Below are 20,488 nucleotides of genomic sequence, written 5' to 3'. Positions count from 1 at the left end.
CATCTCGACATAATATGTCAGCATTCTGATGCCAGAGTGAAAGCTTCTTAGCACAGAGACAAGGCTCAAATATAATACCTAAGGAAATACTAGGTATTTAGTTGAACAGTAATTGCTTTAATCATCTTCAAAACTACAAGCATTTTTAAAAGACGCATAATGTTGCAAAAGGATAAATGAAACTTACTTTCCTCCCCCGCTAATTTCTGCCTCTTGCCACTTAAATGAAATTACTATCAATGCCTATTCAGAATCCTTCTCAACTCCTATTACCAACAGAGTTTTGGGCTTCACCTTGTCATTCTTGCCTTCCTTCTCATTTCAGCCTCTACTTTATTTGCAGGCTCTCCTTATTTCCAGTCTAGTCTCCCTGAAGCCTCTGTTTTAAAAGCATAACCTTTTGGAAGTCTCACGCTGAACAGGGCAGGTAAGTGTAGTATATCCAAAACAAAAAGGCTTTCTCAATGGTATTTTTTTTTCTCTAGCTATGAAAACAGTGTTATCATTAACCCAGTAAATTTATTCCCCCATGGAACCTCAATAAACAAACATCAATTGGTGTTTCCCAAAAGTGACTAACAAAAGTAAATCATGTAATAAGTGGCACATACAAAAATGACATTTCAAAGCCTCATAGAAGATATTTTTAATGTTCAATTATTCAAAGTAAATGATAAATCTATTTGAAAACTCTAGAAGAAGGTTGTCTAGCTTCATGGAAAACTAGACCAGGAGATAAAGAGGTAATGAAGAACTGTATTATGTTAAGCTATCAAGAAGAAAGAAAATGAGAAAATCAGAAGCTACTATTTCAAAGGTATATAGTCAGAGAATAGATTGAAAATCTTAGCTTTGGGGGAAAAGAAGTGATATTTTTTCATAATTTTCTGTGTCTAAAAATGGACAGTTAGATACATGCTCATTTGTTTCTAGGCCAGCTTTTATATTGTCTTGAATCACTTATCCCCGTATTTCATCTCCCAAAGGAACAGAATATACTTTTTATGTGTATACACCTGTACCATCTTCTCTTCACACTTATTCAAAAGAGTAGAATATTCTGCAGAATTTTAGTTAATTTAAAAGTGTAAACATACCTTTAAATATTTATGATAGATTGTTTTCTAAGGTAGATCATTTTAAGGTAGATTGTTTACAAAGAGAGCCATGCAAGTTCTTCCCTTCCTCATAGGCACATTATCACGTTGCAATGTGATTTTAAGGGTTCTTCCATCAAGAGGTAGATACTATTTCCCCACACCCAGAATCTGAGCTATCCCTGTCACCTGACTGGGCCAGTAGAACGTGGTGGAAGTGATGGCTGTGACTCCTAAGTCTAAGCCTCAAGAAACCTTTCAACAACTGCTCTTGCCCCCTTGGAACATTGCACTGGAACTTCCATAGGAAGAAGACCAGACTCTAGGAGCATGAAAGACCGTGTGACCACACTGTCCTGGCTAAAGCCCTCCAGATAAACCAGCCAGCAGCCCACCAACAACTGCCAGATACATGAGTGAGGCCATCTCCGACCATCCAGCCCCAATCAAGCTGCCAGTTAACTGAAGCCACATGAGTGATCCCAGGTGAGACAGAAAAAAGAGCTACTCACTTGTGTCCAGCGCAAATTGCATACCCTCATAATTATAAGCACATGAATGCTTTGTGTTACACCACTAGGCTTTGAAGTGGCTTGTCATCTAACAATAGATAACTGATACATAATTGGCACTGGAAATGGGATGCTGCAACAAAACCTGGAACGTTTACCATTGGTTTTGGATCAGGAGATACACGGAGTCTAAAAAGTGATGAGGAAATTGTGAATGGAGCCCTGAAAAGGAGTTGGGGAGAGAAAATACGGTTAGAGGCTGGAAAAAGAGTAACCCTTGTTATACAGTGGTAGACATGTTAAATCATAATAGTAATGCCATACTGTTGCATGATAAAAAAAAATACAATAATCTGAAAGTTAGAAAATGTGCCTAATGAACTTATTGAACTGGCTGAGGAAATTGCAAGTCAGAACAATGGGTGTTTCTAACTGCACATAACAAGTCAATGGGGAAAAAAAAGAAAGAATGTTAGAAGAAACTTATTGTTTGCAAGGAGAATTTAAAGAAAGTTGCTAGGTTGGAAAATAAGCCTATTTCTTACTCCCAGGCTATCCAGTTGGCAAAGGATTCCAAAATTAAGAAATGACCTCAAGCAAAGATCAAATCAAAGATATGGGTATAAAACCCTTTGTTTAACCTCAGAAATATTTAAGATGGACCATAATAGACTCTCTCAGATAGACAAAGAACTTTAACAACATTAAGGGCACTGTCCCACAACATGCTGATACACAGATATAAGGATCCATCTGAAAAAGAGTTATGGTGTGACTCTGGCGGTATGTAGTATACCCTGATAAGATTTATAGGAAATGCACAAAGGTTTTAAGACAGTTGTACTACCAAATGCACCTCCTGCTTATACTAAAAAGGACTATAATTCAAAATGAAAAAGGACCAACAGGCTTCCAGCTTTCTATGTGCAAGAAGCAAGCTGAGAAAATAACTTAATTACAAACAGGCCATTTCTTGTAAAAAAAAAAAAGGAAAGATCTCAGAGGATTAAACCAAGAGTTGAGAACAATGAACTAGGGAATCAATCCACTGGGGTTAAAATAGTCTCTAATCAAGGAACATTCTTGGCTTCTAGAATAGAGAAGCCTGGCGACACATGCTTAGTTAGATTTCAGAACTTCCATGGGCAGATGACTGTTGTGTTTCCATTCTGCCCCTTTCTGAATGCAAATGTCTCCTGCAGTTATCCTTGTTCACGATATGTCGTGTATACAGTTAAAAAATACTTATCCATGGGGGGAGAGAGAAGATGGCAGACTAGAAGGACGCTCACAGCTCACCCTCTCCCACAAATGCACCAAGACTCACATCCACAGACCCACTCAGCCAACCAGAGCACCTGCGGAACTCTGACAGGACATCGCCCTCTTCAAAAGATAAAGACACCAAAAATCTGGTAGGAGAAAAGGAAAAAAAAAAAAAGAACAAAAGGCAAAGCAGAGCGGGACGGGTCCCGTGGGGAGGGAGCAGCAAAGGAGGACTAGCGCTCGTTCGCTGGGTCTCCCCTCTCCCACTGAGAGGCCAGCGGGACGGAGGGGGAGCCTCCGAGGCTCGGATCTGTAAAGAGCAGCCCTTGACTGACAGAACTAAGCTAAACGGGCACAGAGCGTCCCCCGACACCCAGCCTGAGACGCAGGCCGGCAGCTGAGGGCAGGGCCAGGCTGCCCAAGCTGGGCGGAGGATGGGGGCGGCTGCACTGAGGCAGCCCCAGGGGACTGCAAGGGGCTGCACGCTGTGGCTGTGGGTGTACAGGGCAGAACAACCTGGGCCCTCCATAAAACAACACGGTTGATGTGCCCTGGGGGGAAGGGTGCATACCCCCATCTCTGAAAACCCGCGGAAAGTTTTCGGGGGAAGAGAGGCGGGGCTCAGGGACAGCCGCCATATCCTCCGGTGCTTAGCATCCAGGCGGGGGTGGGGGCGAAACCTGCATCCGCACGGAAGGGTTTAGCAGCCTCAAAGGCCAGACTGAGACTGGCCTACAGCCCGAGGCAGGTAGGATCCTTCCATCCTGGTCCCTCAGAGAACTTGCTCCGCAAAGACAAACAAGGAGCTGAGTTTTGGCCCGGAGCAGGGACAAGGCTGTCCCTCAGTCTTCCCCAAGCCCACCTGCGGAGCGCCGACCAGAGGAGGAGCGCGCAGCAGCACAGAGCAGCGGAGCTACCAGCGCGGGGAGAGGGAGATTGGCCCCCCGCCTTGCGGGCAGGAACACAGCCCCTGACCGAGGTGCTGGGAGCGGACACGACCCGCCCTCCTACCTGGCCAGTCTGCAACATCTGACTGCGGCATCGGGAGGGGCAGTGACCCGCCCGCCCACAGCAAAGGACAGCTGCAGCTGACCCAGTGTTGGGAGGAGGCACGATCTGCTTGCCGACAGGTACTGAGAGAAGCACAGAAGAGGGTGCCAATGGAGGGCCTCTGGAAACAGCAAGCTGAGCTTCCAAAACAGGACAAAGACAGAAAGACTTCACATTAAAAGCACACAGACTCCAGGAGAACACTGACACCCCCCCCCCTTTTTTTTTAAATCTGTTTTTACCTGTTCTATTTTCTATTACCCTCTTAATTTTTACTTCTTAATTCATTTCTATTTCTCTTGGGTTTTGATGTCCTGTTATTGATTAGACACAGGTTTCAAATACATCTTTTCATCTTTCCCCCTTTTTTTTAAAGGTTTTAAAAGGACGTCTCAACCCAATTAATATTCTGCTTCAACTCGCTCTTCTATTATTCATTATACACTGTTTTCAAACCCTCTTTCTCCCTTCTTTTAAAATTCTTTCTCTCTCTCTTATTTTTTCTTTTTTTCCTAAGTCTTATTCCTAAATAGGCATTAGATAGATAAACTCCTTAAGGACCAAATAGATAACTGATACTCCATAAACCACAGTGCCAGAGAGGTATGAGCAAGATGAAGAAGCAGAGAAACCTTTCCCAATTAAAAGAACAAGAGAAATCCCCTGAAAGAAAGATCAATGAAATAGATATCGATAGCTTACTAGATCAAGATTTCAAAAAAGGAGTGATCAAAGTGCTGAAGGAACTAAAAGAGATAGTGTTTAGAGATATAAAATATGTCAAAAATGAAATTGAAGCTATAAAGAAGAGCCAAGTAGAATGGGTAAACTCATTGACAGAGATGAGGAATGATCTAATAGCTGTGCAAAGCCGACTAGATAATGCAGAGGAACGAATTAGTGACCTAGAAGACAGGACAACAGAAAGGACCCATTCAGAAGAGCTACAAGATAAACAAATAAAAAATAATGAAAATAGCATAAGGGACCTATGGGATAATATAAAGTGTCCCAATCTTTGCATAATAGGGGTCCCAGAAGGGGAAGAAAGATCAAAGGGGATTGAAAAGGTTTTTGAAGAAATCATGATTGAAAACTTCCCAAACTTAAAGAAGGAATCAGATATCCAAGTACAGGAGGCTCAGAGGGTCCCAAACAGGAAGAACCCAAACAGACCCACACCAAGACATATCATAATCAAGATGGCCAGAGTCAAGGATAAAGAAATGATTCTAAAGGCAGCAAGAGAAAAGCAAAGAGTAAGTTACAAGGGAACCCTCATAAGGCTCTCAGCTGATTTCTTTACACAAACACTACAGGCCAGAAGGGAGTGGCAAGATATATTCAAAGTCCTGAATGAAAAAAAGATGCAGCCTAGGATACTTTATCCAGCAAGGCTATCCTTTAGGATAGAAGGAGAAATAAAGAATTTCACAGACAAGAAAAAGCTGCAGGAGTTTAGCAACACTAAACCCATGCTAAAAGAAATATTGAAAAGTCTATTCTAAATAGAAAAGCAGCAGGATGCTACAGAAATGAGAAACTCACAACTGGAAAGGTGATAATTCATGAATTACAAATAAAATAAAAATTAAATTATAAAAGAAGACATACAAATCACTGAGACTGGGAGAGGGAGGCAGGGAAATAGAATATTTTTTTCTTTCTTTTTAAAAATTTTTTAACAGTAGGATGGGTTTGAGATCATGTTACTATCAGTTTCATAAAAATAGTTATAGTAATGGGCTAATAGATTTACGAAAAAGGGTAACCACAAGCCAAAAACTTACAAGGGAGTCACAAAAACTAAATAAAATCCATGATAATACAAAGAAAAATTACTAAACCACAAAAGGAAGAAGAAAGGAACAAAGAGGAAATACCAATTCAACTGCAAAGATAAGTTCAAAATGGCAATAAACACACATCTATCATTAATTACTGTAAATGTTAATGGGCTAAATGCTCCAGCCAAAAGACATAGAGTGGCAGACTGGATAATAAAGCAAGAACCCTCAATATGCTGTATACAAGAGACCCACTTTAGGGAGAAGGACACATATAGACTGAGAGTGAAAGGATGGAAAAGGATATTCCATGCAAATGGAAAAGCCAAAAAAGCAGGTGTTGCAGTACTGATTTCAGACAAAATAGACTTTAAAACAAAGGCCATAAAGAAAGATAAAGAAGGACATTTTATAATGATTAAAGGAGTGATACAAGATGAGGCTGTTACACTCGTTAATATATATGTACCCAATATAGGAGCACCTAAGTACACAGAACAATTACTAACAGAGATAAAGGGGGATATTGATGGGAATACAAACATAGTTGGAGATTTTAACACTGCATTAACATCACTAGACAGATCTTCCAGACAGACAATAAATAAGGCAACAGAGAAATTAAATACTATAATAGAAAAACTAGATTTGGTGGATATTTTCAGAGCATTACACCCCCCAAAAATAGGATATACTTTCTTTTCAAGTGCACATGGAACATTTTCCAGGATCGATCATGTACTTGGACACAAAAGAAACCTCAACAATTTTAAGAAGATAGAAATTATCTCAAGCATCTTTACTGACCACAATGCCATGAAACTGGCAATCAACAACAGAGAAACAAAGGAGAAAAAAAGGAAAGCATGGAGATTAAACAATATGTTATTGAAAAAACAATGGGTCAATGAGGAAATCAAAGCTGAAATTAAAAAATACCTTGAGACAAATGACAATGAAAGCACAACCACTCAAAATCTATGGGACACAGCAAAGGCAGTGCTAAGAGGGAAGTTTATAGCGATACAGGCCTTCCTCAAAAAAGAACAATCTCAAATAAACAATTTAACCCACCACCTGAATCAATTAGAAAAAGAAGAACAAAAAGCCCCAAAAAGCAGCAGAAGGAAGGAAATAATAAAGATCAGAGAGGAAATAAATACAATAGAGATTAACAAGACCATAGAAAAAATCAACCAAACCAAAAGCTGGTTTTATGAAAAAGTAAATAAAATCGACAAACCTCTGGCCAAACTCACAAAGAAGAAAAAAGAGAGAGCACAAATTAGCTAAATAAGAAAAGAAAATGGAGAAATTACAACAAATAAAATAGAAATACAGAATATCATACGAGAATATTATGAAAAACTGTATGGAACCAAACTGGATAACATAGAGGAGATGGACAAGTTTCTGGAAACATACTGTCCACCAAGACTGAATCAAGAAGAAACTGACCACTTGAACAAACTGAGCACTAGAAAGGAAATAGAAATAGCAATTAAAAACCTCCCTACAAATAAAAGTCCAGGACTGAATGGCTTCACCAGGGAATTCTACCAAACATACAAAGAAGAACTCATACCAGTCCTTCTCAAACTCTTCCAGAAGATTGAGAAGGAGGGAATACTCCCAAAATCATTCTATGAAGCCACCATCACCCTGATACCAAAACCAGGCAAAGACACTACCAAAAAAGAGAATTATAGGCCAGTATCACTGATGAACATAGATGCCAAAATCCTCACCAAAATATTAGCAAAAAGAATCCAACAACACATAAAAAAGATTATATATCATGACCAAGTGGGATTCATCCCAGGGACACAGGGTGGTTCAACATATGCAAATCAATCAATGTAACACATCACATCAACAAGAGAAAGGGCAAAAACCACATGATTATCTCAATTGATGCAGAAAAAGCGTTTGATAAAATTCAACACCAATTTATGATAAAAACTCTCGCCAAAGTGGGTATAGAGGAAACATATCTCAACATAATAAAAGCTATATATGACAAACCTACAGCCAGCATAGTACTCAACGGTGAAAAACTCAAAAGCTTCCCACTAAAATCTGGGACAAGACAAGGATGCCCACTATCACCACTCCTATTCAACATAGTCCTGGAAGTCCTAGCCACAGCAATCAGGCAAGAGAGAGAAATAAAAGGGATCCAAATTGGAAAAGAAGAGGTATAAGTGTCACTATATGCCAATGACATGTTACTATATATAGAAAACCCTAAAAGGGCCACACAAAAACTACTAGAGCTGATTGAAGAATTCAGCAAGGTAGCAGGTTACAAGATTAATGTTCAAAAATCAGTTGCATTTCTTTACACTAACGATGAATCAACAGAAAAAGAAAGTAAAGAAACAATCCCCTTTAAAATAGCACCCAAAGTAATAAAATATCTGGGAATAAATCTAACCAAGGAGGTGAAAGAATCATACACAGAAAACTATAAACCATTGATGAAGGAAATTAAAGAAGACTTTAAAAAATGGAAAGATATCCCATGCTCTTGGATTGAAGAATCAATATTGTTAAAATGGTCACAATGCCCAAGGCAATCTACAGATTTAATGTAATCCCTATCAAATTACCCAGGACATATTTCACAGACCTAGAACAAATCATAATAAAATTTATATGGAACCATCAAAGCCCTAGAATTGCCAAAGCATTACTGAAGAGAAAGAAAGAGGCTGGAGGAATAACTCTCCCAGACTTCAGACAATACTATAGAGCTACAGTCATCAAGACAGCATGGTATTGGTACAAAAACAGACATATAGACCAATGGAACAGAATAGAGAGCCTAGAAAAGAACCCACAAACTTTTGGTCAACTAATCTTCGACAAAGGAGGCAAGAATATACAATGGAATAAAGACAGTCTCTTCAGCAAATGGTGTTGGGAAAACTGGACAGCAGCATATAAAGCAATGAAGCTAGAACACTCCCTTACACCATATACAAAAATCAACTCAAAATGTATCAAAGACTTAAACATAAGACAAGATACAATAAACCTCCTAGAGGAAAACATAGGCAAAACATTATCTGACATACACTTCAAAAATTTTCTCCTAGTAGAAATAAAAGCAAGAATAAACAAATGGGACCTAATGAAACTTACTAGCTTCTGCACAGCAAAGGAAACCATAAGTAAAACAAGAAGGCAACCTATGGAATGGGAGAAAATTTTTGCAAATGAAACCGACAAAGGCTTGATCTCCAGAATATATAAGCAGCTCATACGACTCAATAAGAAAAAAACAAACAACCCAATCCAAAAATGGGCAGAAGACCTAAACAAGCAATTCTCCAAGGAAGACATACAAATGATCAAAAGGCACATGAAAAAATGCTCAATATCACTAATTATCAGAGAAATGCAAATCAAAACTACAATGAGGTATCACCTCACACCAGTCAGAATGGCCGTCATTCAAAAATCCACAAATGACAAATGCTGGAGAGGCTGTGGAGAAAGGGAACCCTCCTACACTGCTGGTGGGAATGCAGTTTGGTGCAGCCACTATGGAAAACAGTGTGGAGATTCCTCAAAAGACTAGGACTAGACTTACCGTTTGACCCAGTAAGCCCACTCCTTGGCTTGTATCCAGAAGGAACCCTACTTCAGGATGACACCTGCACCCCAATGTTCATAGCAGCACTATTTACAATAGCCAAAACATGGAAACAGCCTAAATGTCCATCAACAGGTGACTGGATAAAGAAGATGTGGTGTATTTATACAATGGAATACTACTCAGCCATAAAAACTGACAACATAATGCCATTTGCAGCAACATGGATGCTCCTGGAGAATGTCATTCTAAGTGAAGTAAGCCAGAAAGAGAAAGAAAAATACCACATGAGATCGCTCATATGTGGAATCTAAAAAACAAACAAACAAACAAACAAAAACAAAGCATAAATACAGGACAGAAATAGACTCATAGACAGAGAATACAGACTTGTGGTTGCCAAGGGGGTGGGGGTGGGAAGAGATAGACTGGGATTTCAAAATTGTAGAATAGATAAACAAGATTATACTGTATAGCACAGGGAAATATACACAAAACGTTATGGTAGCTCACAGAGAAAAAAATGTGACAATGAGTGTGTTTATGTCCATGTATGACTAAAAAATTGTGCTGAACACTGGAATTTGACACAACATTGTAAAATGATTATAAATCAATAAAAAAAATGTTTTAAAAAAAGAATATTGTTATCCTTCAATAAACCATGAATGGGACAGGGAAAAAAAAATACTTATCCACAAGTTTCAAACCAAGAAGAGTCATAACCAAGGAGCTGCACTGAATGAACCTCATCCACAACTGGACTTGATTTAGAGGATGAAATCCTGGACTTCAAGGATGATATAAATATAAGACTTTTGGGGGAGGAGTGATTATATTTTCACTTGGAAGAAATGTGAATTATTGTTGCCAGAAGGCAGATTATGGTAGGTTGCCTCAAAAAAGGCTATAAAAATTTCTCAAACCTCTGTATGCACATCCCTTTTTAATGTTACTTTGTTACTCCTCCCAACAAGGGATGGAGTTTATTTTTCCAACCCATGAGTCTGGGCAGGCCTAGGGGGCACTTCAAATCCTAAGCAACAAGAGATTTTCCAGCTTCTTTTTTTTTGCCCTTTTGGAATGCTGCCCTGATATTGCCATGAAGAAACCCAGAGTAGTCAATCAGACAACAGGGGACCACATGGAGAAGAGATGAGTCATCTCAACTAAGACCCCTAGCCAATCAGCCAGTATCAACTCCTAGATATGTCAGTGAAGCCACCTTGTATTATCCAGTCCCACTAGAGATATAGAATGTAGCCACATGAGCGAATCCAAGAGTGATCAGCAGAAGAACCCAGCCAAGCCTAGCCTAAATTATTTACCTACAAGGGAAAAAAAATGGCTATTGTTTCAGGTGGTTTCTTAAACAATAATAAATAGGTGACGCAGTGAATTCCATATTTCCTAACTCTCCAACACAAGCCAGACTGTAAATATTCTATCCTGCTATCTATTATATGATATGTCAAATAGATGCCATTCTTTTTCATTGGAAATATGGTCCTATAAGGAAGTATGTGCTATAGTGATGGCTGCCCTGAATGAACACTGCTCACCTTTTAGAAGGCGAATTGTTTTTACGGTCTAGTATTAAAATAAAGTCCATTTACTCTTGAATACAGCTAGCTTTGTTTCCAAGGATGCAAATCAAAAGGAGAGGGAGAATATTCAAATTCAAATGCCTTCTATCTGCAGAGGTTTTACAGATAACAACTCAGTGACATTTAAGTCCAATAAATTCCTTGACCATTGTCCCATGGCCACTCTTCCTGCCACGTGCAAAAGCACAGACACATAAAAGATAAAGCGAAGAGATGAGTGAGAAAACTGTAGATTAAGGGACAAAGATGAGTAACTGTTACAATGACACCCCGAACAATCACATTTCTATAATATATTTTTGTTTGAATTGCTTCCCAGCTAGACCTCTCCTTTGGGAGATGCTGTGTAATTTCTCTGGTTATGTGATAGAACTGGGATGAAAGATAACTCACAAGCTCCTGTGGCTTAAAATATAATGGTGGAAAATTGGTGGGTTATTTTTAAAGGTTTTTTTTTCTTCTGGTTGAGAAGGAAAGGCAGAACTATACTCTCCAGTCCCACCCCCGTCCTTCTCCAAAATAAAAGGTCAAATTGTCTCTTCTGTTTTTAAAGACATTGCTTAAAAAAAAATTCTGATGGGAATGTATAATGACTGCTAATATAATGGTTGAAATAGCACCCTCCTCCACTCCTTCTCTACTATGCAAACCAAAAGACTTAAAACTTCTTAAAGTAAAGTATATTCAGATGCTGAAGAAACCAACTTTAAAAATCATCTATAATTGAATATCTATAATTGCAAAAACTGTCTCTGTAATATCATATACCTCATGGAATAGTCATTTGGATTCTGTGATCATTTATTTTAACTCCCGCTATTCTTGGAATAGATAAAATTCAAGAATTTATACATCTAGAATCTCATCTCTTAGGATCACTAACTAATTCTATCAAAGTTAGAACTTATTTAAATATTGATTATAAATTAAAATTAAATTATTTTAAATCTTTTAGACTAATTTAGCCCTGGTAGCCCCTCTGTTCAAATATATGAAATTACTTAAGGGTTTTTTCCTTCTTAGTATATATACTAGACATATGTAAAGATTTTTTTAATGGAAAGCTAAAATCGTAGACTCAGTTCTAAAAAGGTAACATAGTTAAACTTTTTAACTTTCTATATGAGAAAACTAAAAGTCGGAGAGCTGAAATGATATGCCTGAAAGTAGCAGAGCTTATCAGTGGTGATGCTAGTCTAAATATCAGGTTTCCTGGACTCTCAGGCCAGCGTTCTCCCCGCTTTACTGTGTGGACTCACCCAGGGCTTTGTGTCCGCTGTGGATGGGAGGACCTGGCTTCTCCTAGTACTGAATCCAGGAGCTGTCACGCCAAAGCACAGAACTTCGATCATCTTTCAGCCTCAGCCCTATCCCTGATTTATTAATTCAAATTCTCTGGAGATGAGCAGAGCACTAGCCACCAATGTTTAAAAGCACCCCAGAGGATCCTAATATGAAGCCAGGATTGAGAACCAGTGAAATGGTTTCTCATTCCCTTAAATGGCTTAGGCTACCAGGCTGGCAGTCCCAGCCTCACTTCCCAGAGTGTCTGGCTTTCTTTGACCCTTTGATACCCTAGACATCAAGAACCTAATTCTGAGAGCCTAGACTCTTGGAAAGGCATAAATTTAAAAAGGGAAGTTAGGGGAGATGGGTATAGCTCAGTGGTAGAGTGCATGCTTAGTATGCATGAGGTCCTGGGTTCAATCCCTAGTAACTCCATTAGGAAAAAAAAATTTTTTTTAAGGGACAGTAGAGAATATGAAAGTACATCATCTTAGGGATATACACTGTCGGTGACGCATCTTATATAGACACATGAGAACTAACAATAGAAAACCAACAAAAGAAAACTCAGTTCAGCTATATAAAAGTCATCTTACTTACAGGCATTCATTTAAACAGCTAACCAAGTTTGCAATAATATGTATCAGATTGTTGGACTGGTTTGTTTCATTATAACACTCAACCACTCACATAGAGTTATGGTCATCTGTTCACCAGCTCATGAAATTAGAGGGTTAGATAGATTCTCAGATATCATGACAACAGAGAGAAACAGTGATAGAAATGTTTATATGAAAAAGGTATAAGTCAGAATCCAGTTTAACTATACCCCAACAACAACTTTGAACAATCCATGAACCTAAATGTATCAACTGATCCTCAATTCCAACCCAGTCCTCAAGGAGCAAAGCTAAATGTGAGTTATTTTGAAATTCAGAGGGGAGAAAGATAAAATTTACTTGTTGGAATGAGATTATAAGCAAAGATGGTTTCCTCATCACTTTTAACTCTTGCTCAGCTCTTGCAGCCAAGATGGAAAAACTGATGATGAGTCTCTGAACTGAGCTTGCAGGTCACTTACATTGCCAGGTGCAGCATAAACAAAGCTTGGCCAGCAGCAATGTCACATGAGTTAGTCTGCCTCTTTGCAGAGGCAGGATGAACTTGGGTCAAATATTAATTTAAATCATATTTAATACCAAATAGCAGATATTCGAAATCTGAACTACCTAATCAAGACAATTCAAGTGTCTATGAAGTTGCTCGACTCAGAATAGTCCAATACTCCAGGAACAGCATGTTCCTTAAGCCTTAAACAAGTCTAAAAAGGAAAAAGTTAAAATTTGTCTGATTTTAATCTTAATCTTCTAGCTGGAGGCATATTTTATAGAACTGATTGTTTTGTTTTTCTGTCTCTGTCACCAATTCTTCTCTACTACGTTAAATCCCACACATGGCAAACACAAGTTAATTAAGCATTATATTATAGAGTATTCATATAAATGTTTCAGATGCTCCTCCTTAAACCTCTACAGCATAATTACTATTGCCCTGAGGAAGAAATTAATTTGCATTGTTAACAGAAATACTTAGAAACAAACATATTAAAATGTTTAACCATCGGTTCTGAAAGAAAAGATTAAAGAAAGCAATAGTTAAATCAAAACATTAACATTTAGATGGTCCAGCGAGGTAATGTGAACAGAGAATACAATGTGTGCCTCTTGCCATTTCAGTCATACTGAAGGAGCTTTTCAAATAACCTCATTTGCTTTCACTCCACGAGCCAAATATGATTGTTGTCAATATCACTCTACCTTCTTCCAGGCTAATCATGAATATCATCGAGAAAGCATTTCTTCCAGCTCATCAAGCTCCCTCCCTTCAATAGATGAAGACAACTTCACAAGCATCAACAAGCAGAGCCCACGCAAAATAACATCAGGGTTGAAATTGCAGGAATGCAAGTAACTCTCAGCTATTACACGGTGCATCCTCCTCCTCTGATATAATCATTTAAACCAGTGGTTCTCAACTCTGACTGCACATTGAAATCATCTGAGAAGCTTTTTAAAATTCTGCTGCCCAGCCCTAAAGCCCAGAAATTCTAATTTAATTGGTCTGGAGTACAGCCCGAATGTCAAGAGTTTTAAAAGCACTCCAGTGATTTTAATGTGCAGCCAAGTGTCAAAGCCCATCAAAGACCAACAAAGAAAACACCTGTAGTCAAGGAAAGTCAGTTTACTTAGCTTGCTGCAGCATGGGAGACCCTTCTAGAATTTTGGGGAATTTGGAAGAACTCCAGACTGGGTGATTTTAAGCAAAGCTGAGAGAAGCAGGAGACAATCCGGATTGGATGACATCCAGAAATGAGGAAAATTCAGAGACTGGATATCTCAATTACCTTTATCCAAGAGGCAGAAATATTAGAGCAGGATTATCATTGATAAAGACTCAACATCACCCAGAAGGCAAGGCTGTAGCAAAGAGAGCAGGGGGGTAATCATTTTCATATTGATAAGGTGTGTCCTCATCATTGCCCTGTTGTAAACATGGTGTATTTTATGTTCTTTGGCTAATGCTATGGGTCTGGTTTTTCAGTAAGGCCAATTTTCACTTTCTCTCTTTACTTAATATGATCTATTTTCATATTCTTACACAGTTGAAAACCACTGATTTAAACAAACTTAAAAACCCAGCTGAATATGAGGACTACCTGGTTGTAACATGTCATTCTTTTGAGTTTCAGGGTTAAAATTAGCTGATCTGGTTTATTAAATGTGTATTTGATTGCTCCCCAGTTTTTCCAAGTGAAACCTTCCAAAAGCTGTACTGTCCCAGATAAAACTCTCTGTTCCCATTCCCCTCATAAAATATCCAGTTATGACCACAAGTTGAATTTGCAAGAGAATATTATATGCTACATTCTAAAGAAAAACCCTCACAAAATAGCCCCTTTTGATAGCATCACCATTACAACATTAGTTCTGCTGTATTACAAAGTCATGTTCTATTTATTCTGTTCTCAGTAGAAGCACTGGTAATTTTTCACAATTATTAACTCGGAGCTACCTTGGTATCTGCACGTGAAGGATAGGGATTCTTTACAGAAGTGTTTTTAACACTAGTTTGATGATTTACCTAATGCTCTGTTCTACAAAATATCAGAATAGTGTCAACCATTTACACCTTAAGCCAAGAATGAATATGTGTATTGAGTAGAAATTGGGGTTATTTAACTCCTTTTTGATAAGATGGAGTATCTGCTGTTCTCTTAGGAAACCATACAATCATAAACCACATTTCATGTGTCTCTGAAAGTAAGGCTCTTTGTGTTTTATGTGTATCAATACAGGAAGTCATATTTTTCTTTATTTATAAGAGTCAAAAAATATATTAACTTCTGATGGTATAACCAGAGTGCCCATTCATTACTCACAGGGAACTCCACTCAGGGCCACCTGATGTCATCCATATTATTTACGCCTCTAAGCTCCACAGAAATGGGGTAAAAGTTTTCCTCACCTAGTCTGAGTTATTTCCACTGTTGGATCCTAAGGGAGCCTGGAAATGGCACCATTGTTTCCCTACCTGAGTTCTGAACCAGCTAAGAAAACCAAAAATTAAGTAGAAAGATATTTAAAACCTTTATAACTAAAAGAGGCTGTGTCGTAGTTTGGATTCTCCAAGTGCAGACTTGAGACAGCGTTCAAGTTTAGGATGTATATAAGGGATTAAAGGAAGAGGATAAGAAGGACTGCATAGAAGAAAAAGTCACGCTGCGATGCAGACCCAAAGAAAATTTGGCCAATCTGGCAGGCAGTTACGGAGTGAGCATTGCCTGTGAGAGTCATCCCAGAGTGAGTCGAAAGCACTGAGCCTCTAAACCCCCTCCTAACTCACTCACCAAATTTGGGGTGTCCTGGGAAGATGTGGGATGCAAAGCAACTAGCTCCATGCAGCTGAGGCAGATCCTGAAAATACAGGCAGCTGGAGGCACTCTGCCCATTGTCCAAGGACAGCAAGTCCTTCCTTAAAGGGGCTCTTATCTACCTCAGACCAAGTTGGAGAGCATGACTAAGATATTCAGCAACAATAGTTTCCCAGTATGACACCAGGCCCTAGGACAATCAGACACAGGCAGTGCTAAGTAATCACACACTTCATTTACAGAAAAGGGCCACTGAAAACTCAGCGCAGAGATGCTGACCTAGAATATGCAGTTTTCATTGGTGGCTGGCTCTTCAGGAAGAAGAAAAGGAAGGAGCTGAGATATGTATGTCAATGTCAGCTCCCACATTCACCAGAGAAGATGGCACTTCATGAGAGGGAGCTGGGGACAGAGATGTGGAGACAGGCCAAGAGTGATATGCTAATGGTGACCCTCCACATGAAAGGAGGTAAGCAGTCCCCTCTGTCCTCCACCACCCGAGTCACAGAACTTAACAGTCAGCGCTGAAGGCAGTACAGCAAGGCTTATTAACATTTTCAGGTCTTCAGAGCATAATAAAGCAAAACTCTCATGGATACAGTAATCATTTTTCTCCATACTTATAAATATTATTTCATTTGAAAGGCTGGATCCTGGGGAGTTGGTCTATTTGGTTGGTTGTCTGGGGAACTGGAGTTTGAATTTTTATTTCTTGTTGTAGTTGCATGTAGAAGAAGAGATTTATGCGCCAAGTCCTAAATAACTAACATTTCTTAGATCCTCTGTATTCTTTTCTGTCTTGGCGCAAAAGTCGCAGAGGGGATTTTGCTGACTCAGTGGCAAGGTGGTATTTGCTGCAAGTGGCAATTCCCCTTTCAGGCACGTGCCTCTTGACACTACCTGATAGCATGTTGCCACAGAAGGGAGGCTGCCTTGTCAGATGGAGAGCACCTAGCAACTCAAATCAAGGAGGCAGACTCAGAGAGTACAGGAAGCAAATGCAACCATGTAGAGCCCCACTTCCTCAGTGAAATGGTGAGGGTGACTTCAGCAGTGACCACAAAGTACAAATCACAGATTTTTAAGCAAGGAGCATTGAGTTGCCAAAGGAGCATCAATCTTTTCTTAATCAACCAGTTGTTGTGTTTTTTTTTTAATTTTATCTTTCTGTTGTTGTTGTTGGGGGGAGTTAATTAGGTTTATTTACTCATTTTTTAATGATGGTACTGGGGATTGAACCCAGGACCTCACACATGCTAGGCATGCACTCTACCTCTAAGCTATAGCCTCCCTGCAAGACAGCTTCTTTTAAGTCATTGGCTGGTCCTTGCTCTATGAGGACTTGATAATGAAATGTTCTTAAGGAATTTCATTTCTTAAAACAATGGTCAATTGTTTAATCAGGTAGATTTGACATCATGGAGATTTACTCATAACAAGATAATATGACAGGATGTTAATTTCTGCATGTGCAACTGAGACAAAGTCTTTTGGAACTCATTCCAGACTGATGATCTAAAGACCATCCTAAGACCATTTCCCAAAACCAGCTGTCTGGAGTATCTGCCTGAAATAGGTAGAACCTAACCAAATTAAGGAAAACACAGATCTAAGTTGATCTGCCTTTGTCATCCTGAAGCTACCTCTTAACAGTGTTTTACAAAGTGTGGTCCCATGACCATCTACTACACAAACACTCCAAGCACTTACTAAAAATGTGGATAACTAGACCTCACCTAGTGAATGAGACAATCTATGGGGTGTGGTCCAAGAGTCCACAAGTTCCCTGGGTGATTCTAGTACACACTAGGGTTTGAGAAACCCTGTCAGGAATTTAGGCTGGAACAGGTCAGCAATATAGTCCAGAATTCAAGCTCAAAGGAAAAATTCTACAAGATTCACTTGACATTTATTTAGGAACAGTTTTTTTCACAAGAGAAAACTAAAACTTATTCATTCAATAAATGTTTTATTATGTTCCTGTCACATCCAGACACTGTGTTAAATACGTAGATTCAAAATAAAATGCATAGAAGATTATAAGAATGGCTCTAGTAGCAACACAGAGTCTAACTCCTTCAACACTGAATTCAGCTCTTTCATTATGCATATCACTGGGAATTAAAATGAAAATACAGGAAAAAAATTTAAACTTCGGCTGAGGTGGAACTATCCTAAGAAAAGACAAATGTTAAGAAAGTGTATCTAGGATATGCCTACATGAATCTTGTTCTCTTCAGGGAAAAGAGCAGTGTGAAGGGTAGACAGACAAGCACATGACTATTTTAAAATAAAAAGATCTCTTGAAATAAGAGATCAGAGCTTAGAGACGATTCCCATCCCAACTGGAGTCAGTTCTTTATACCAGAAGCAGAGAGTTGATAAGTTTTGATCTGTCCTTTCTCTGGAAGCACAGATCTAAAAGCTATTATCAAACAAGATTATGAAGAGAGGATAAAAGGATGATATAAATCATTATTGACTTTCCATAAAGTAGCCATGAACTCAGCTGAAAGACACTCCAGACATTAGAACTGCACACATACTACATGCTATGGTCTGAGTGTCTGTGTCCTTACCCCTCCCCAAATTCATACTTTGAGATCCTAATGCCCAGTGTGATGGTATTAGCAGACGGGGCCTTTGGGAGCTGATTAGGGCATAAGGTCAGAGGCCTCATAAATAAAATTAATACCCATATAAAAGAGACCCCAGAGAGCTCCCTTGACTCCTGTCACCATGTGAGGACATGAGAAGGCTATGAACCAGGAAGGGGCTCATCACCCAATCATGCTGGCACCTTGATCTTGGACTTTCCAACCTCCAGGGAGAAATAAATTTCTGTTGACAAGCTACCCAGTCTGTGGAATTTTGTTACAGCAGCCCAAAAGGATGAAGGCATTACCAGAACCAACAAGAAAATCCCTCTTGGCTTGCAACAGAAAGTTTGGCTTGCAACAGTAAGTTAAACTTGCTCAAGATTGAGCACCTGAAATGGTTTCTAGAAAGCTTTACACAAACACAGTTATGGTAGAAGAAACTGCTTAAATATAGATCCACTTGACCCTCATAGCTTTTATTTATAAAAAGATTCTACAAAGGATTTGTATTTATAACTTTGTCCTATGATCACATAAAACCTACTTAGATAGTGGTATCAACATCTTACCAAAGTCAAAACAAAGAAAAGCATGCTTCGAAAAACACTGGAAAAAATATAGTGTGTTAAAATTAAATGGTGGAATAATGGGTGGTTTTCCTACATTTCCTGAATGTTTAATAATGAGAATATATTACTTAATAATGAAAGCATTTAAAATTAATTTCTTAGGGAATTTTTTATGACAATAGAATTTTTTGAAGTAAAAATAAATTTCAAAGTTACCATTGTCGAACCCAAGTTCATGTGCCCAACACACAGTGAAGCCAAACAAATGGAAAATGTTGACGTTTGGAGCAGAGAAAGGTTTATTAGTTGAGGAAGCACCAAACCAGAAGATGGGGGTCCTAAAATCCATCTTGCTGGCTGGCCAGGGCCCAAGATTTTTAAAGGCAGAAAAGTTAAAGGTGGGGGCTGGTCTTTGTGGTTTCAGCTTCATGGTAAGACCCTCAGTTGTAGACTTCCGGGAACCGTCTTGTGACTTAGTGTGTCATTGGTGATTGTGATTGATCTATGTGTTCCTGCAAAGTGAGCTAGTAAATAATGGTCTTGTGATCCCTTAACTTCTTTCTAGGAGAGAGCAAAAGCCATGGTTGAGGCATTTTATTATTTACTTAGAGCCTGATGGTTCGGGAGTTTCAGTTCTTAATTGACCCTCCTGGTGCCATCAGTTTTAAGTCCATTTGGGGCTAGCTGGTTGAAGCCACAGGACATTATCTCAGCAGTTTGGGGTCATAAACCAAGGCATTAGTTTAAGCTAACAATCATGAAAAAGGTTATGTTGGGCTTGCTTTTCCTGTGTTTCCTCATTTCCCTAGTTAGCAACTATTTGAATATGCTCTTTGGAACTCAGGGAAGGTAGAGGGGACTAAACTTTTGTACAAGTAAGAGGCAGGCAGAGGACATACGGGAGGGGTGGCAATCTGTCCCGGGAAGGCCCCATGGGTCCTGCTCAGTTACATGATGAGTCTTCAATGGTCATTGTTTCTTTTACCTTATTTTCTTTCTTCTTTACTAAAAATGTGTTTTAACCCACAGGCCAGATCATCTTTCTTCCTTCAAACATTTATAAACCTCAACATTTTTGCTGTAAGAAAAAGTCTGAACTCTCCTTTTCCTCTTCTTTTTATTACAAGCTCATAAATTCTAGCTCCAGCTGCCCACTCCACCTCCCATTATTCTCAATAATC

The 20,488-nt window shown here is 39.0% G+C and overlaps 1 long non-coding RNA gene across 2 annotated transcripts in view; it reads right to left on the bottom strand.

Moving 5' to 3' along the window:
• Positions 1-20,488, bottom strand: part of LOC116153975 (uncharacterized) — a 445,662-nt gene that overhangs the window by 348,818 nt on the left and 76,356 nt on the right. The window contains exon 1 of one of the 2 annotated variants that reach the window (XR_010381710.1): positions 14,025-14,078. The exons of the other annotated variant lie outside the window; for it this stretch is intronic. This is a non-coding gene — a long non-coding RNA (uncharacterized LOC116153975). Of the gene's footprint in view, positions 1-14,024; positions 14,079-20,488 lie in introns of those variants that run through there. 2 annotated transcript variants of the gene reach the window in all.

The sequence above is a fragment of the Camelus dromedarius genome, chromosome 7 (assembly GCF_036321535.1).
Source record: "Camelus dromedarius isolate mCamDro1 chromosome 7, mCamDro1.pat, whole genome shotgun sequence".
In the NCBI taxonomy this organism is placed as follows: Eukaryota; Metazoa; Chordata; class Mammalia; order Artiodactyla; family Camelidae; genus Camelus; species Camelus dromedarius.
Note: the sequence above shows the minus strand (reverse complement) of the source record. Positions and strands in the feature narration are given on the sequence as shown.